Source organism: Anabrus simplex, chromosome 14, assembly GCF_040414725.1.
Source record: "Anabrus simplex isolate iqAnaSimp1 chromosome 14, ASM4041472v1, whole genome shotgun sequence".
Taxonomy (NCBI): domain Eukaryota; kingdom Metazoa; phylum Arthropoda; class Insecta; order Orthoptera; family Tettigoniidae; genus Anabrus; species Anabrus simplex.
The window spans coordinates 21,871,930-21,888,484 of NC_090278.1; the positions used below are offsets into that span (position 1 = coordinate 21,871,930).

Below are 16,555 nucleotides of genomic sequence, written 5' to 3' on the forward strand. Positions count from 1 at the left end.
AGGATCGAATCTGTCATCTGAGTCACTCAGCCCAAGTACACCCGAAATGATTATGTTAACCCAATGAATGGCCCTGGTAATGTTAACATAATGTTGACATATGGCATAGCAGCACTTCACGCAATGATAGTAACCTTAGTAATGAAACATTCAGACACTAAAGATATAATAGGTTTTTACACATTAAAGAACATGAGTGCAAAAACTGTATTGACTAAACATTGATATTTAACCACATGCACGAGCTTCAGTTCGGCGCAGTCTGCTTGATGACAGATAACCACAGCATGAATCGGAAGGTGTTGGTAGTGTAAAACCCTACGTTACAAACCCAGCTAATCCCTCTAAGTCACTCTTTCTTCTTCTGTGTAACAGTATACAGATTGCTCCAACTGTCACACTTATAAGTTTTGTTATACTCCAAGATCCAGCCAAACATTTCCGCAGGCAAAGCACAGATTATTGTAAAATAAACTTGCATCTAAATCATTCGACACTTTGAAGCACATAGACACTGATGGAATAACACAATATCAATTATATTCTATCTAAATTAATATATTTCGAGGAACACGAATAGTTTGGAAGTAGAGAAATGGCTTCCCTAACCTCAGACTTATTGTCAAAATGATGTAGGCCCTATGCACGCTACAGTTTTGTCATGGACTTTAAAATAATCGCGATGTATATTCCTAACTCATTTCTATCTTAATGTTCTACTCCATAGGAAACTTAAGAATGGTTGTATGAGAGGCATTGCCATAGTTAGACTAAAACCTGGTCCACCTAGTGCACTCATGTTGTTGTTGTTGTTGTTGGTGGTGATGCTTTTGGGCTTTATCTAACATATTTCACCCAATCTATAATCCCTTACGTCCTGAGTAACACTTGTACAACTGAACGCTTCAATCCTAGCAAAACTGCTTTTATGTTTTGAAAGAGTTACACACCACTGTATTCCACTATATCACTCTATACTTCCTTACTTGCTGAATAACATTGGATACACAGAGAAATTTGGAAATGGAATCACAGTCCAAGGAGAGGAAATCAAAACCTTGAGATTTGCCGATGATATTGTTATTTTATCTGAGACTGCAGAAGATCTCGAGAAGTTGCTGAATGGCATGGATGAAGACTTGGGTAAGGAGTACAAGATGAAAATAAATAAGTCCAAAACAAAAGTAATGGAGTGCAGTCGAACGAAGGCAGGTGATGCAGGAAATATTAGATTAGGAAATGAAGTCTTAAAGGAAGTAGATGAATATTGTTACTTGGGTAGTAAAATAACTAACGATGGCAGAAGTAAGGAGGACATAAAATGCAGACTAGCACAAGCAAGGAAGAGCTTTCTTAAGAAAAGAAATTTGCTCACTTCAAACATTGATATCGGAATTAGAAAGATGTTTTTGAAGACTTTCGTGTGGAGCGTGGCATTGTATGGAAGTGAAACATGGACGATAACTGCCTCAGAAAGAAAGAGAATAGAAGCTTTTGAAATGTGGTGTTACAGAAGAATGCTGAAGGTGGGATGGATAGATCGAATCACGAATGAAGAGATACTGAATCGAATTGGTGAGAGGAGATCGATTTGGCTAAATTTGACGAGAAGAAGAGATAGAATGATAGGACACATCTTACGACACCCAGGACTTGTTCAGTTTGTTTTTGAAGGAAGTGTAGGGGGTAAGAACGGTAGGGGTAGACCAAGATATGAATATGACAAGCAGATTAGAGCAGATGTAGGATGCAATAGTTACGTAGAAATGAAAAGGTTAGCACACGATAGGGTGGCATGGAGAGCTGCATCAAACCAGTCTATGGACTGATGACTCAAACAACAACAACACATGAACACTTCAATCCTTGAAAAACCGATTCTTTGACTGGGACACACACTACTGTATTCCACTATAGCACTCTCACTGAATACCACACAAATATGATGAATCGCCGCACTCATGTTCTTTAACGGGTAAAGCACGATCAAAGGAAGCATGTTCTCAAATTACTGTGTATAATTACAGATCGTATGTATCCACTGAGTCATATAAATATACTCGCACACTTATATTCTACAAAGAAACTAACATTTATCGTCAAATTTCATAAAACTACACAGACTACATACAATAACAACAAACCAAAACAAACCCAGATTTCCAACAATTCCGGCTACTCGATTCACCATCTTCGAACGATCGAGAGTAACATTAAGGTCTGAGGATTGGAGTCTGTCTTGGTTCAATATATCAACAGATAACAATGGCAAAACGTTCAGTTCGAACGAAATGCATGTTACAAATATCATAAAGCGACAAGAAACGCACGTTCTTCCATCAAGTGTTTACTACCGTATTACAAATCTAAGATAGATCCGCCTCATTCAAACGGTAGTATTGACGGAGCTTAAATGCGTCAGTGGACTTACCGGCAAGTAAAACAATTTCTGCACCTTGGTGTTCCCAAATACCGTAAAAGTAGTTGTTGCGACATTATTATTATTATTATTATTATTATTATTATTATTATTATTATTATTATTATTATTATTATTATTATTATTATTATTATTATTATTATTATTATTATTATTATTATTATTATTATTATTATTATTATTATTATTATTATTATTATTATTATTATTATTATTATTATTATTATTATTATTATTATTATTATTATTATATGCGAAAAAGACCAGAAAACTGATCACGCAAAGCTCACTTAGAAGTTGTGCATTTCCTTCTTTGCCAGGCAGCCTTCAGTTTTTCTCTCATTGTGGCTTCGAGCATACAAATAGATAGAGGGGGCGCTGCCAGCAGAACGTGGCGCCAAGATACAAATCAGCTGATGTTGGGCACCTATCGTAAATATTGCGCGGGCCATCGGTGTAAGCGGGGAGATTTCAAGGATTCATTGTCGACAAACCAGGCTTTTTCTATGCAATTTTAATGTGTTACAAATATAAAAAAACACGTAGTTTCGTTGATGTGATAAGTGAATTACACCAGTCTGAAAGAATATAGCGAAAATGGTCATATCTTGCTCTGCTTACAATTGCAGTCAGAGATTTGAAAAGGGGAGTAAGATATCTTTTCACAGGTAAGGATTAAAATCTGTAACTGAAAAGACACTGTCTTGATTTCATACGGCATCTAGGCTGCCGGGGAAAACGTGTATAAGTTAGAAAACGACTTGTACTCTTCTCCCATAGATATTAACATGTTTACTTGTACCGTTGGGTCCAAATGGAATATTAGGCCTAGGTACATATAGTTTAGTTCTGACTTATAACTACATCGTGGACTTATCTTACTTTGAACTTTGTTGACACTCGTTTTTCCTGGTAGCTTAAATTTATTTCTAAAAGAGTACTGGACAACACAGCACAGCCGTACGTAAGCACCATGACTACGCGGCTGAGCCGAATGTCCGGAGATAGAAAGTTCGAATCCAGGTGCTGACTATCTTTAGAGTAGTGGTTTTCCCCGAGTTTTCCAATACTCCTTCCAAGAAAATGCCGGGATGGTACCTTGTTTAAAGCCCCCATTCCCCCACCTACCTGAATCCTAGACCTTAAAAACATAATTTGTTTAATGTAAGATATAAATGTTGCAGGAGTGGGGTTGACAATGGGTTATTGTGGGATACATTGCTGGATATCACCTTCTAAGCATAACTGATTATGTTCTTCACTTATTTCAGTTTCCCTTCAGACCCCGAATTGTTGAAGAAATGGGTCATGAATATGAAGAGAGAGGGTTTTCAGCCATCAAAATATAGTAAACTTTGTTCAAAGCATTTTAAACCTAGCTGCTTCGACAAAGAAAGATTTGGCCATCCATTTCTTCTGAAAGGATCAGTTCCGACTATTTTTGAATTTCCAGAACACCTGAATAAAAAACATCGAAAGCCACCTAAAAGTCAAAACACTTCTTGCACTTCATCTTCACTTCCAGTAAGTGAAAGTAATGATAATTCAACTGAGCAGCAGACTCCATCCACCGAAAACATTCCCAGTACTAGCTCTAACATTCTAGGCAAGTCTAGAAAAAGAAAGCATTACATTGGTGATTTTGAAGAAAGTGACATGAATTCCCCCAAAAAGGCAAAGAGATGTCTTTTCAATGCACGCAGCACAATTTGTTCTCAAAGGAAAAGACTGAAAAATCTACTTAAACAAAATACAAGAATTAAGAAAAAAATTAATTCTTTAAATTCATTGGTGGCTCATTTACAGAAGGAACTAATGATAAATGAAAATGCTGCAGCAGTGTTAAAGGTCAGTAAAACTTTTTTATACTCACTACATTTGTTGGTTTAAGAGAAATTTGTGATCTTAAAATACTTGATTGATTATTGTCCTATAACCAACAACTACGTTCTTTTTATGTTAGGAACTTTCTATAGCCATGCATAAGTTATTTATTCCTACTTACAATCTTTTTTACCTTTACAGGCTTCCTTCTCAGGTCCTGCTGAAGAACTGTTCCAGAAAATGTTGGGGAACAAACAGCAACAGTATTCTGAAGGCTTGCGATGCTTTGCCCTTACATTGCACTTCTACTCCAGTAAGGCTTACGACTATGTAAGAAAGGTGTTCAATGTATGCTTACCTCATCCACGCACTCTTAGAAAATGGTACCAACATGTTGATGGCTCTCCTGGCTTCACAAAAGAAGCTCTAACAGCTCTAAAGCTTAAAGTGGAAGAGGGTAATGCCACAGGTAAACCTGTTCTTTGTAGCCTCATCATTGATGAAATGTCCATCAGGAACAAGATAGAATGGGATGGAAAGGTCACATGTGGTTATGTGGACATGGGGATTGATGTTGATGATGATTCACTCCCAGAAGCAAAGGAGGCCCTTGTGTTTCTGGTAAATGCCATCAATGACCATTGGAAGGTTCCCATAGCTTATTTTTTAATTGATATTTTGTCAGAAGAAGATAAGGCAAATTTAGTAACCACCGCTCTCACCATATTGCATGACACTGGTATTCATGTAGTCAGTTTAACGTTTGATGGGGCAGCCAGCAACTTGTCAATGGTAAAATTTCTGGGCCTAGATATTCACCATGCCAATGAGAAAACCTCATTTGAGCACCCAGTGACAAAAGAGCCAGTGTTTATTTTCTTAGATGTGTGCCACATGCTGAAATTAGTGAGGAATTCTTTGGCTTCTTTGGGCACAATTTTTAACAGTGAAGGTAAGGCCATAAAATGGACATACATAGAAAAACTAGTGGAAATAAAACTAGAAGAGGGATTAACACTTGCTACTAAGATTCGTAAGCGCCACATTAATTGGGAATCAGAAAAGATGAAGGTCAAATTAGCAGCCCAAACTTTGAGTAACAGTGTGGCTCAGGCACTCAGGTATTTGAAAAATTCAGGGTATGATTTATTTGAAGACTGTGAAGCTACAGCTGAATTCGTAGAAATTTTTAATAACATATTTGACATTTTGAACAGCAGGAATATATTACAAAAGGGATTTAAGTGTGCTTTCTCTCCCAAAACAGAGGTTTTTTTAAAGGATTTCCTCAGCAAGGCAGAATCATACATCATGCGGCTATCAACATCAAGTTCATCAGACTCTTCTCTTCTTCACTCAAGAAAAAAGACTGGATTTCTTGGATTTTTGGTGTGCATAAAAAGTTGCCTTGGCCTCTATAATTATTTAGTCCTCAGTGAGCAGCCTAAACTAAAATACTTATTACTGTACAAATTCAGTCAGGACCACTTGGAGGTATTGTTCTCTGCCATTAGAAGGAGAGGTGGTGATAACAATAACCCTACTGCTGCTCAGTTTAAAGCTGCATACAAAAGATTGCTGGTTCACCATGAGGTAAAAGGAGCAGATTCAAGCAACTGCATTGCCTTGGATCAAATTAATATATTAAGTGTATCTAGCTCCGAGCCCAGTTCAGATTTACAGTGTCATGCAATTCTCACAGTATCACAGGATAGGGTTGCAGATATCCCACTCATTCCAGATTTTGATCATGACTACTGTACTCATCCAGCATTTGAACAGTTGTCCCCATATGTGAGTGATGTTGTGGCATATATTGCTGGATTTGTGGTGAGGAAGGTGGAATGCCTTATCAAATGTGCAGTATGCTTGAGTGCTCTGAGAAGTGCCAGAGAGAACTACACAGATTATGCTTTAATCAAGGAGAAGATGTACTCTAGAGGTGAGGGATTAATTGTGCCCTCCAAAGATGTGATAGTGTTGTGTAAGTTGACTGAAAGTGCACTTAGAAATATCAATGTACTGAGGAGCAAAGAAGTTCATCAGAAGGTCCTCTGTAGGGTGCTGAGGTCAGTGAATGGAACCTTGTTTTATTGTATAAAGGATCATTTACTTGAGCAAGAATTTGCGCAGAGCCATGAAATGGACTTGGTTAAGTTAATTGTGAAGTGTTATGTCAATTCCAGAATGCGACATGAATGTGCCAAGGAAGAGGAGAAAAGAGATAGAAAGAAAGTAAGAAGTGTATTGAACAAGTACATATTGTTCAATCATCAGTGATTTAGGGCAATATTGTGAAGACATGCAGTTCTCTGGTTTTCAAAACATTCCTGATCTTCAGTCAGGAGAAGAATGGTGAATAACTTACATGTAAATATTTGTTTCCTGCGTTCTATCATACATTTGTGTATTGATTGGCTGCAGCTGTTCTGATGAGTTATAGCCTACATGGCTTCCTGTCTTTGATCATATTGTAAATTATGTTATTGTACATTTTTAAGTATAGTTTTGTGAATGTTACATCTTATTAGGCTTAACTATCTCAGTTATAGTTTTGTGTTCTATCATACATTCGTGTATTAACTGGTTGCAGCTGTTTTGGTGACTTGTAGCCTACATGGCTTCCTGTCTTTCATCATATTGTACAATTTTAAGGATAGTTTTTTGAATGTTATATCTCATTAGGCTTAACTAACTCGGTTATAGTTTCGTGTTCTATCATACATTTGTGTATTAACTGGCTGCAGCTGTTTTGGTGACTTGTAGCCTACATAGCTTCCTGTCTTTCATCATAGTGTACATTTTTAAGGATAGTTCTGTGAATGTTACATCTCATTAGGCTTAACTAACTCAGTTATAGTCTTGTGTTCTATCATACATTTGTGTATTAACTGGCTGCAGCTGTTTTGGCAACATGTAGCCTACATAGCTTTCTGTCTTTCATCATAGTGTACATGTTTAAGGATAGTTCTGTGATAGTTCTCATCAGGCTTAACTAATTCAGTTATAGTTTTGTGTTCTATCATAAATTCGTGTATTAACTGGCTGTAGCTGTTTTGGCAACTTGTAGCCTACATGGCTTCCTGCCTCTCATCATAATGTACATTTTTAAGGATAGTTTTGTGAATGTTACATCTCATTAGGCTTAACTAACTCGGTTATAATTTGATATAGCCTGAGCATTTAGAACAGTTGAACAACTTTTGGTGTGTGTGGGTGCTTAATCATATCTGATAGTGGCTGGTAACCTACATGTTAGGCCCTGTAAAACAATAATTATCATCATGCCTAAATGTACATCTATAAACTAAATGTGAAGGTCTGTGAATAAGTGTGATGATGGTGATAGCTGTTTTTTTAAAATGACAGAACCTTGAGGTTATCAGCTGCATTAAGTATTGGTAATTTCAAAATTTCTTTGACCATAATTATTATAGGTGCAACGGGGACGATTGCGCTATTATCGGTCACGTTTCTTGATTTATAAGGCTTAACCAGCATAAAATTGGCATTATTAGAAATGCAGGCTACCGTATTGGTATGTTTTGTTGAGTTTATTATTTGCAGCACTGTGAAAATATTTTAAGAATAACTATTTTGGACAAATATTACGGAGAAAAATTAAACTTGTGAAATTAGAAGACAAGTAACTAAAATAGGTTAACAACACGAGACCTGTTCACGTCACCGTATCGATGAACTGATACATAAACACATCAGAATATCACACATATAAAATGATACGTAACAATTTTCATACAAACAGGAACGGAAATATTCATATGGAATTGCGTTTATCACCATCTTCAATAGTTTTAATCAGTTAATAATAAGGAGCACGCTTAAATCGGGATTTAAAAACACACTGCAATGCTCTTCTTATGGGAGACCGCTTTGTTTTGCCCTACATCAGCTGATCGCTCAGAGCTTGATGTTGGTGCCACGCTTGGCCGGTAGAAACATACGGAGCGCCCTCTCTATCTATTTCAATGCTCGAAGCATTGTGGTTCTTCGTTCTTCTGTCCACTTAGCTCCTGTCTTCTTCTTGTGGTTTCTCTCTGACTCTACTTCCCACTTGTTGATTTTCGTTCTGTAGCAGGTTCGGTTAGCGATGTCGGCCACTTTGATTCCTGATTTTTCCAGGTCTTGGCGGATTTCCGTTGTCCACCTATTTGTTTTGATGTTTTCTGTTGCCTCAAGTAAGATTCTTGTCAGTCTGTTTTCTGGAAGGCGTTTGATGTGTCCGTAAAATTTCAGGCGTCTTTTTCTGATGTCGGCCGCAAGGTTTGAGAGCTCCTCGGTTTTCGTACGAGATTGCAGTCTATATCCTTCGTCAGTCAGTTTTGGACCGAGAATTTTTCTGATGATTTTACGTTCCTCTTTCAGGATGTCTTCGAGTACTGTTTTCCTGTGGAGATCCAGTGTTTCACTCGCGTATAGTATTTCAGGTTTGATCACAGTGTTGTAATGTCGAATTTTGGTGAAGATTGAAAGGCATTTTTTGTTGTAAATGTTTTGCGTTCGGTCGAGGGCTCTCTTCATTTTCTGGATGCGGACCTCGAGGGCCTTCTGTTCTTTTCCTGTTGGTACTATAATTTCTCCGAGATATCGGAACTCAGTTACTTTTTCGATTGTGCCAAATTTCGTGTTCAAATTCTGGAGGCTACAGTGGTTGCACATGACCTTGGTTTTTTAGAAGGAGATTTGTAGGCCGAACTTTACTGAGCATTTCTTGAGAGTTTCGATTTGGCTGATTGCCTGTTGTTCGTTTGTTGCAAGGATCGCGAGATCATCTGCGAAAGCGAGACAGGAGATTTTTACATGTCTTCTTGTCATACTTAATGGTTGCCAATTTCCTTCAGCTTTTAGAGCTTGTTCCCATTCTCTCATGATTTTGTCCAGGGCTATGTTAAAGAGTAGTGGGGAAAGTCCATCTCCTTGTCGGACACCGGTTTTTATCTGAAATTTTTCAGATATATTTCCCATGAATTTTACTTGGGAGGTTGTGTTGGTGAGAGTTAGTCTGATGATTTTTTGTGTCTTGTTGTCCACTCCGTACTCACTCAGTGTTTGGAAGAGAGATTGCCGGTCAATGGAGTCGTATGCTTTCTGGAAGTCCACGAAGGTGCAGATTGTGGGTTGTTTTCTTGTGTGTCGTAGTTTCAAGATGGTTTTCAGGTTGAGTATCTGTTCTGCACAGGATCTGTGGGGCCTGAAGCCCGCTTGGTATTCGCCTATGAGTGGTTCTAGTTGTTCCTGTGTTCTTTGGAGGAGGACTGCAGAGAGGATTTTGTATGTGACCTGCACCAGGGAAATTCCCCTGAAATTGTTCACATCTGTTCGGTCACCTTTTTTTGTGAAGTGGAATGAGGAGGGCGCTTGTCCAATTTTCTGGTAGTTTTTCCGTTGTCCAAATTTCTTGTATGATTTGTGTGAGTTCTTGGAGAGAATTCTTTCCTAGATGTTTAAGAAGCTCTGCTATGATGCCGTCGTCTCCGGATGCCTTGTTGTTTTTCAGTCGTTGTAGGCCTATGTGTCGGTGTATTTCCTCTTGTGTAGGTGGGGATGAGTCTGGGTTTGGGTTCGGGTGGGGTGGGGTGGGGTTTAAGTGGAAACCTCTCAGTTGGTTCTGGGCGGTTGAGTAGTGACTCGAAGTATCTCGCGAGTTCCTTGGTATTTTTGACATCTGTGAGTGCCAATTTCCCGTTTTGTTTTCTGAAGCAGAGGTTCTTGGGCGTGAACCCATTTAATCTGTTGCAGAAGACGCTGTAAAAATCTCTGGTGTTGTAGTTGCGGAAGTCCTGTTCGGCCGACTTCAGTTGGTCCTCCAGGTATTTCCTCTTGGTTTGTCTGATTATTTTAGAGGTCTGTCTGCGGACGTCGCGGAATTTTTCTTCGTTTTCAGGTGTACGGTTGCTGATGAACTTCTGGTATGCGTTTTTTCTATTCAATATGGCTTGGTCACATTCGGTGTTCCAAAACGGGTGTCTGCTCTTTTTCTGTAGTGGGATTTGCTCTGATGCACTCTTCATGATTTTGTCGTGGAATTCGTTCTAAGTTTTGGCTGGGATTTTTTCCCATGTTTCCCTGAGATTTGATGTTTTTATTTGTGCTGTGTCCAAATTTTTGTTTGTCTTGGATTCCTGGTAGAAGCGTTTTGGGGTAAATTTCACTTTGATTCTTGTTAGATGATGGTCCGAGTCAATGTTGGCTCCTCTGCGGACTTGAACGTTGTGTACTTTTTGTGCTGGGAAGGAGATGGCGACATGATAGATCTGGTGTTTGCCGCAGCAGGTGTTGGGTGATTCCCATGTGAAGAGCTTATTGAGGTTTTTCCGTAGGGATGTTGACATGATTTTCAGGTCGTGTTGTTGACAGAGCTCGATGAGGCATTTGCCATTTTTGTTGGTCTTTTCGTGTGCTGGGAATCTTCCTGCGGTTTTTCTGTAGCACCTTTCTTTACCAATTTTACCGTTGAAATCGCCGAGGAGAATGATGGTGTCTTTTTCAGGTATTTTGATGAGTGTGGTTTCAAGTTTGTTCCAGACGTTTTCTGTTTGTTTCTGATCTTTGCAGTCGTTGGTGGGTGCGTGGGCATTTACAAAGGTGTAGTGGCGATTTGCACAGCGAAGTCGTAAGGTCATTAGTCTGTTGTTTATGGGTATGATCTCTTCTACGGAGTTCACGATCTTTTTGTGTACCAAAAAGGCCATGCCTAACATTGCTGTGGCTTTTCCTACTGTTCGTGTAGTTTTGCTCTTGAAAATGCGGTAGTTACCATATGCTGACGTCTCCGACTCAGTGAGTCTGGTCTCTTGTACGGCGAGTAGCTGGATTTTTTGCTGATCTAATTCTGATGTTAATCTGAGAAGTTTTCCTACTTGTATGAGTGTGTTTACGTTTAGCGTGCCGATGTAGAAGGGCGTTTTAGTGGGAAGTTTGCCAGAGAGCTCCGACTCTCTCTTTCGTGTCAGCCCGGCTCCTCCAGAATCCGAGTGGCCGGTTGCCGCCTTCGTTTTCAGTTGGCGGGTGGGTTGGTTACCACCTGGAGTAATGTTGTTCTTACTTGCACGAATCATGGTGTGCTTGTTCTCAAGCGATTGGGTTGATTCCGAGGGATCGGAGTACAATCAAGTGGGTGAGTTTCTGAAGGTTTTCTGAGGCAGCCGCTCCAACTCGGAGTACAGACGCTGACCAGTTGCCGCACCAAATAGGTGAACAGACGCTACTGGATTTATTACTATCCTATGCCGTTGGCCTTCTAGTGGCTCTTCCGCCTTTAGGGGCAGTTTCCCACCCCAAGGGCAAGAGAGTGCCCTGAATCTCTACCCGCTCATCCGCCCTCCGAAGAGGCCGTTGGCACTTGGTAGAGGAGGACCACTTGTACCGGTGGTCACTCGGTTTGTGGACGCAGTTTAACGTCATGCCCGGGACAATATTATTATTATTATTATTATTATTATTATTATTATTATTATTATTATTATTATTATTATTATTATTATTATTATTATTATTATCGAAATCGGCCTTCACCATATTAGGTCGTGTTACGTACATTTAGTACGTGTTGAAGAGATGTTAAGTGCAGAACAAAAATGGCCAATAGGACACCAGTGGGATCCGAACCCACAACCTCCCGATCTGTTCAACACGTAGTAAATGTTGCAAGTGATAAAAATCATTGTTATCCGTATTGAAGATACTGAATGTAGGATGCTAAAAGGTTTGTTTTGTCACCTATTCAATACATATAAATTTTACAATTTAGGAATTTATTATTGATTCCACTTGAGACATGTTTCGCCCTTCATTGAGGGCATCATCAGTCAAATTATCTCCTCAAGGCAAAAAGCAGGGTACCTGGTTAGTAGTTGACATGCACAAATTATTACACATTATTAATAATTATTAATTATTAATTAAACACATTAATTATTAATAATTATTAATTATACATATTATTAATAATTATTAATGTGTATTAATTTGTGCATGTCAACTACTAACCAGGTACCTGATTTTTGCCTTGAGGAGATAATTTGACTGATGATGCCCTCAATGAAGGGTGAAACATGTCTCAAGTGTTATCAATAATAAATTCCTAAATTGTAAAATTTATATGTATTGAATAGGTGACAAAACAAACCTTTTAGCATCCTACGTAGTAAATGTACCGGTACGTAACACGACCTAACAGGTTGAAAGTCGATTTCGATTACAACGCTGTCGTAAAAATTCAATATTCATTATTATTATTATTATTATTATTATTATTATTATTATTATTATTATTATTATTATACGACTCCTTAGCTGAATGGTCAGTGTTGAAGCCTTCGGTTCAGAGCGTTCCAGGTTCTATTCCCGGCCGGGTCGGGGATTTTACTCGCGTCTGATTATTTTTTCTGGCTCAGGGACTGGGTGTTACTGTTTGTCCCAACTTTTCCCTCTTCAGACAACACACCACACTGCCAATCACCACACAAACATGCAACAGTGAGAATGTCCCTCCATAAGGGTTTGGCGTCAAGAGGGGCATCCGGCCGTCAGGCGGGACCAAATCCATATGTGCAACACAGTTCGCACCCGTGATCCAACAGGTGTGGAAAAAAGAGGTAAAAGAATATTATTATTATTATTATTATTATTATTATTATTATTATTATTATTATTATTACTATTATTATTATTATTATTATTATTATTATTATTATTATTATTATTATTATTACCTTTTAGACGTTGGTAACATTTCTTCTACCATATTTCCTGCCTTTGCCTGCCTAACAGGTATCAGTCAGTCACCACTGATGTGTATTTACGGCTGATCCTCACGTGACAGATTCCCTATAAGTTGTTTACCTGGTCTGTTCTTAAATTATTTCAAGAAGTTAGAAATTTATTGAACATCTTCCTTGGTAAATTAATCCAATCCCCAGTACCTCTTCCTATAACCAAATATTTTCCTCAGTTTGTCCTCTTCAGTTCCAACTATATCTTCACATTTTGATCTTTCATGAATTTGAAACTTTTCATTTCATTTCATTCATTTATTTCAATTAATTCCAACGAGCCTGCAGGCTCATACATAGGAATTGTACAGGACATTACATACTGGCGGGCACTTACACATCAAAATATAGTTTGTGTATATAAGATAATTAGTAAATGGTTGAACATATAAACACATACAATATATAAAATATGTACATCATCAATATGAGGATTACAGAGAATTATTTCTGACTGTATTTACATTTACGTAACATGAAAGTTGCAAAAGTACAAGAATGGATTATGGAATATTTTCATTTACATAAGAGTTGCTGAAGTACAAGAATAGATTTCAGATTATTTACAATTACATAACACAAAAGTTGCAGACGTACAGGAATTGATTACAGAGTATTTATAGTATATATACATAACACAGAGTTGCAGAGGTACAAGAACAGATTACAGAGTATTTACATTTACATAACATAAAAGTTGTAGAGGTACAAGAATAGTTCCGGACAGTTTGCAAGATTGTTTGGGAGCATGCCTTAAATGACATCTGATATTTTGATTTAAACAGCACTGTACCTTTCCCAAAAATAATGCTTGACTCTTTGTTTGAATTTTGCCAAAGTTGGTGCTGTTTTTATCTCCTCAGGGATGTTATTAAATAACTGGATCACAGAGAACTTCAAGCTGTTTATACCATATTTATAAGAGCAAACATTGTATAAGGCAAAGTCATTTGCATGCCTAGTACTATATGGATGGTTGTCAGAATTCAGAGTATATGTAGTGTTGTGTTGTATAAATTTATGTTTTATTTTATACATGAGTACAGCTGTATTGAATTCTGCACTCATGCTTAGGGGTGGTATTTTAGCACTTAGGTATAGATATTTTAATGGTGTTAAGTAGGGAAGATTAAGTATATTTCTAACAGCTCTATTTTGTACTACCATTAGCTCATTCAAGTCGGACTTCTTACAGCGCATTACATTCAAATATTGTAGGTTACTATGAATTAAAGAGTAGTAGATGTGTTTTAGCAGATGTTGTGGGACAAGATAACTAAGTTTCTTTAAAATTCCTGCAACAGGTGTGATCTTTTTAGTAATGTATGCAACATGGTCTGTCCAGTTCAAGTTCCTATCAATCACCAACCCAAGATATTTGACAGTTCTAACTAGTTTTATTTCAGTATTCTGCATATATATTTTACTGTGTGGGATTTCATTCTGACCTTGTTTTGTCATTATCATATAATTAGTCTTTTGCACATTAATAGTTAATTTATTTGCTTGAAACCAAAAGCACAGAGTATTGAGGTCTTCCTGCATATCCTTAACAATGGAGTCTATATTACTACCAGTATAGAACAAGTTTGTGTCGTCGGCATACAGTGTGATACGTCCTTTCAAGCGGCAAGTTGCAATATCATTGATGTAGACTAGGAAGAGAATCGGCCCTAATACTGACCCCTGTGGAACGCCATGGGTTACCCTAATTGCTGAGCTCCTACAGTTATTCAGCACTACATACTGTTTCCTATCGGACAGATAATTATCAAACCACTTCAATGCAACACCACGAACTCCTGCTCTCTCTAATTTAGCTAACAGTCTTTCATGGTCTACTGTATCAAAGGCCTTCTTTAGATCTATAAACAGCCCACCAGCAAAACTATTAAAATCTATTGACTCTTGCAGCATATTTATGAGATCTACGGTTGCTATTTCAGTGTTAGAGTTCTCACGAAAGCCATATTGTGCATTGTAAAAGAAATTATTTTTGTTTAAAAAAGTGAGAAGTCTCTTTTTAACAATAGTTTCTAATATTTTGGAGATTATGGAAAGAATACAGATAGGCCTGTAGTTACTAGGATTCCTCCCGTCCCCACCCTTGAAGACAGGAACTACTTTAGCTACTTTTAGCTCACTAGGTAATGTACCAGATGCCAAGGATTCGTTAATGATATCTGTTAGCATCCCACTTAAAGAATCCTGGAATTCTTTTAGAAAGTTGGCAGTTATACCATCCTGCCCACAGCTACTCTTGCTTTTTAGATTTGATATTATAGATCTTACTTCTGTTTCATCAGTTGGATATAGGTAAAATGAGTTCAAGTAACTAGGAACTGCAAGTGTTTCAGTGCTCTGGGGAGGGATTGCTGTAGCCAGGGTTTTAGCAATATTTGTAAAATATAAATTTAATGATTCACATATTTCCTGACTGTCTGTAATTATCTTGTTATCTATTTCCAGAGATGTACAATTATCGCCTTTTTTTGTTTTTCTGTTATGTATGATTTCATTGATTATTTTCCACGTTTCCTTTGGGTTCTTGTTATGAATTCTAAATTTTTCAGAGTAATATTTGTTTTTTAACTTCCACTCACTCGTTTTTGTGTACTAATATAATTTCATGGGATATCTCCACTGATAGCCCAGAACATCCCACCTCTGATATGGATATTGATTCCCTTAGAGAACCTGAATTCTTCGTCCCCAATGAAATTACTCTGTCAGTATATTACATCGCACCTAATCAAGTAGCTTTCCTCCTCATCCTCAAAATCCTCCCAGCCCGAAGTTTTCAATATTTTCGTAACTTCACTCTCTTGTCGGAAGTCACCCAGAACACTTCTGGAATGAAGTAATCCTGGCGAGGGTCCCATACACTTGAACCGTAGCTACTGTAATTGGGGTCTTATTTTCCAAAGCCTTACCTTCCCTCTCTCCTGCACCTTACTACAACCCCTAAACACAATCACCACTACATGAAGTGGTCTGCAAACTTTATTTAAAATCCTGTTAATGTGATTAATCCAATGGAGATCTTTCCTAATATTGTGTAGGCTGATGATGACATGGACAGATGTCGAAACCGGTCCCTTAATAAATTAAATATGTTGCTACATTGATTCGTGCAACAGTGTTATTGTATTGAAAAGGTGGAACACTTTTCCTTTTTTAACATTAACTCCTAGGTACTTACAGTGATCTGAAGTTGGTGGGTTTGATCCTGGCTCAATCGGGTGGTATTTCAAGGTGTTTAAATATGTCAAACTTGTTTGGGTAGATTTACCGGTGCATAAAGTAACTCCAGCCTAACTCATTTCCAAGATGAAATCTGGAATAATATTTTTATATTCAGCTAAATTTGGTACCATATGCATTGGTGTTGACTAAACATTTTTAAAAAATTCAAGTCTATTCTAATTGTTAACAGGAAGCGACAAAATATGCAAAACCCCTAGTTCTCTACAGATTTACCTTCATCATTTAACTA

At 37.8% G+C, this 16,555-nt stretch overlaps 1 protein-coding gene across 1 annotated transcript in view; it reads right to left on the reverse strand.

Annotated features, from left to right (window-relative positions):
• LOC137502979 (uncharacterized) overlaps window positions 1–2,198 on the reverse strand; it is a 66,522-nt gene extending 64,324 nt beyond the window's left edge. Inside the window, exon 1 of the mRNA XM_068230267.1 lies at window positions 2,155–2,198. The gene's annotated coding sequence lies outside the window, so the exon portion shown is untranslated. The remainder of the gene's footprint in view (window positions 1–2,154) is intronic.
• Window positions 2,199–16,555: the final 14,357 nt, after the last annotated feature.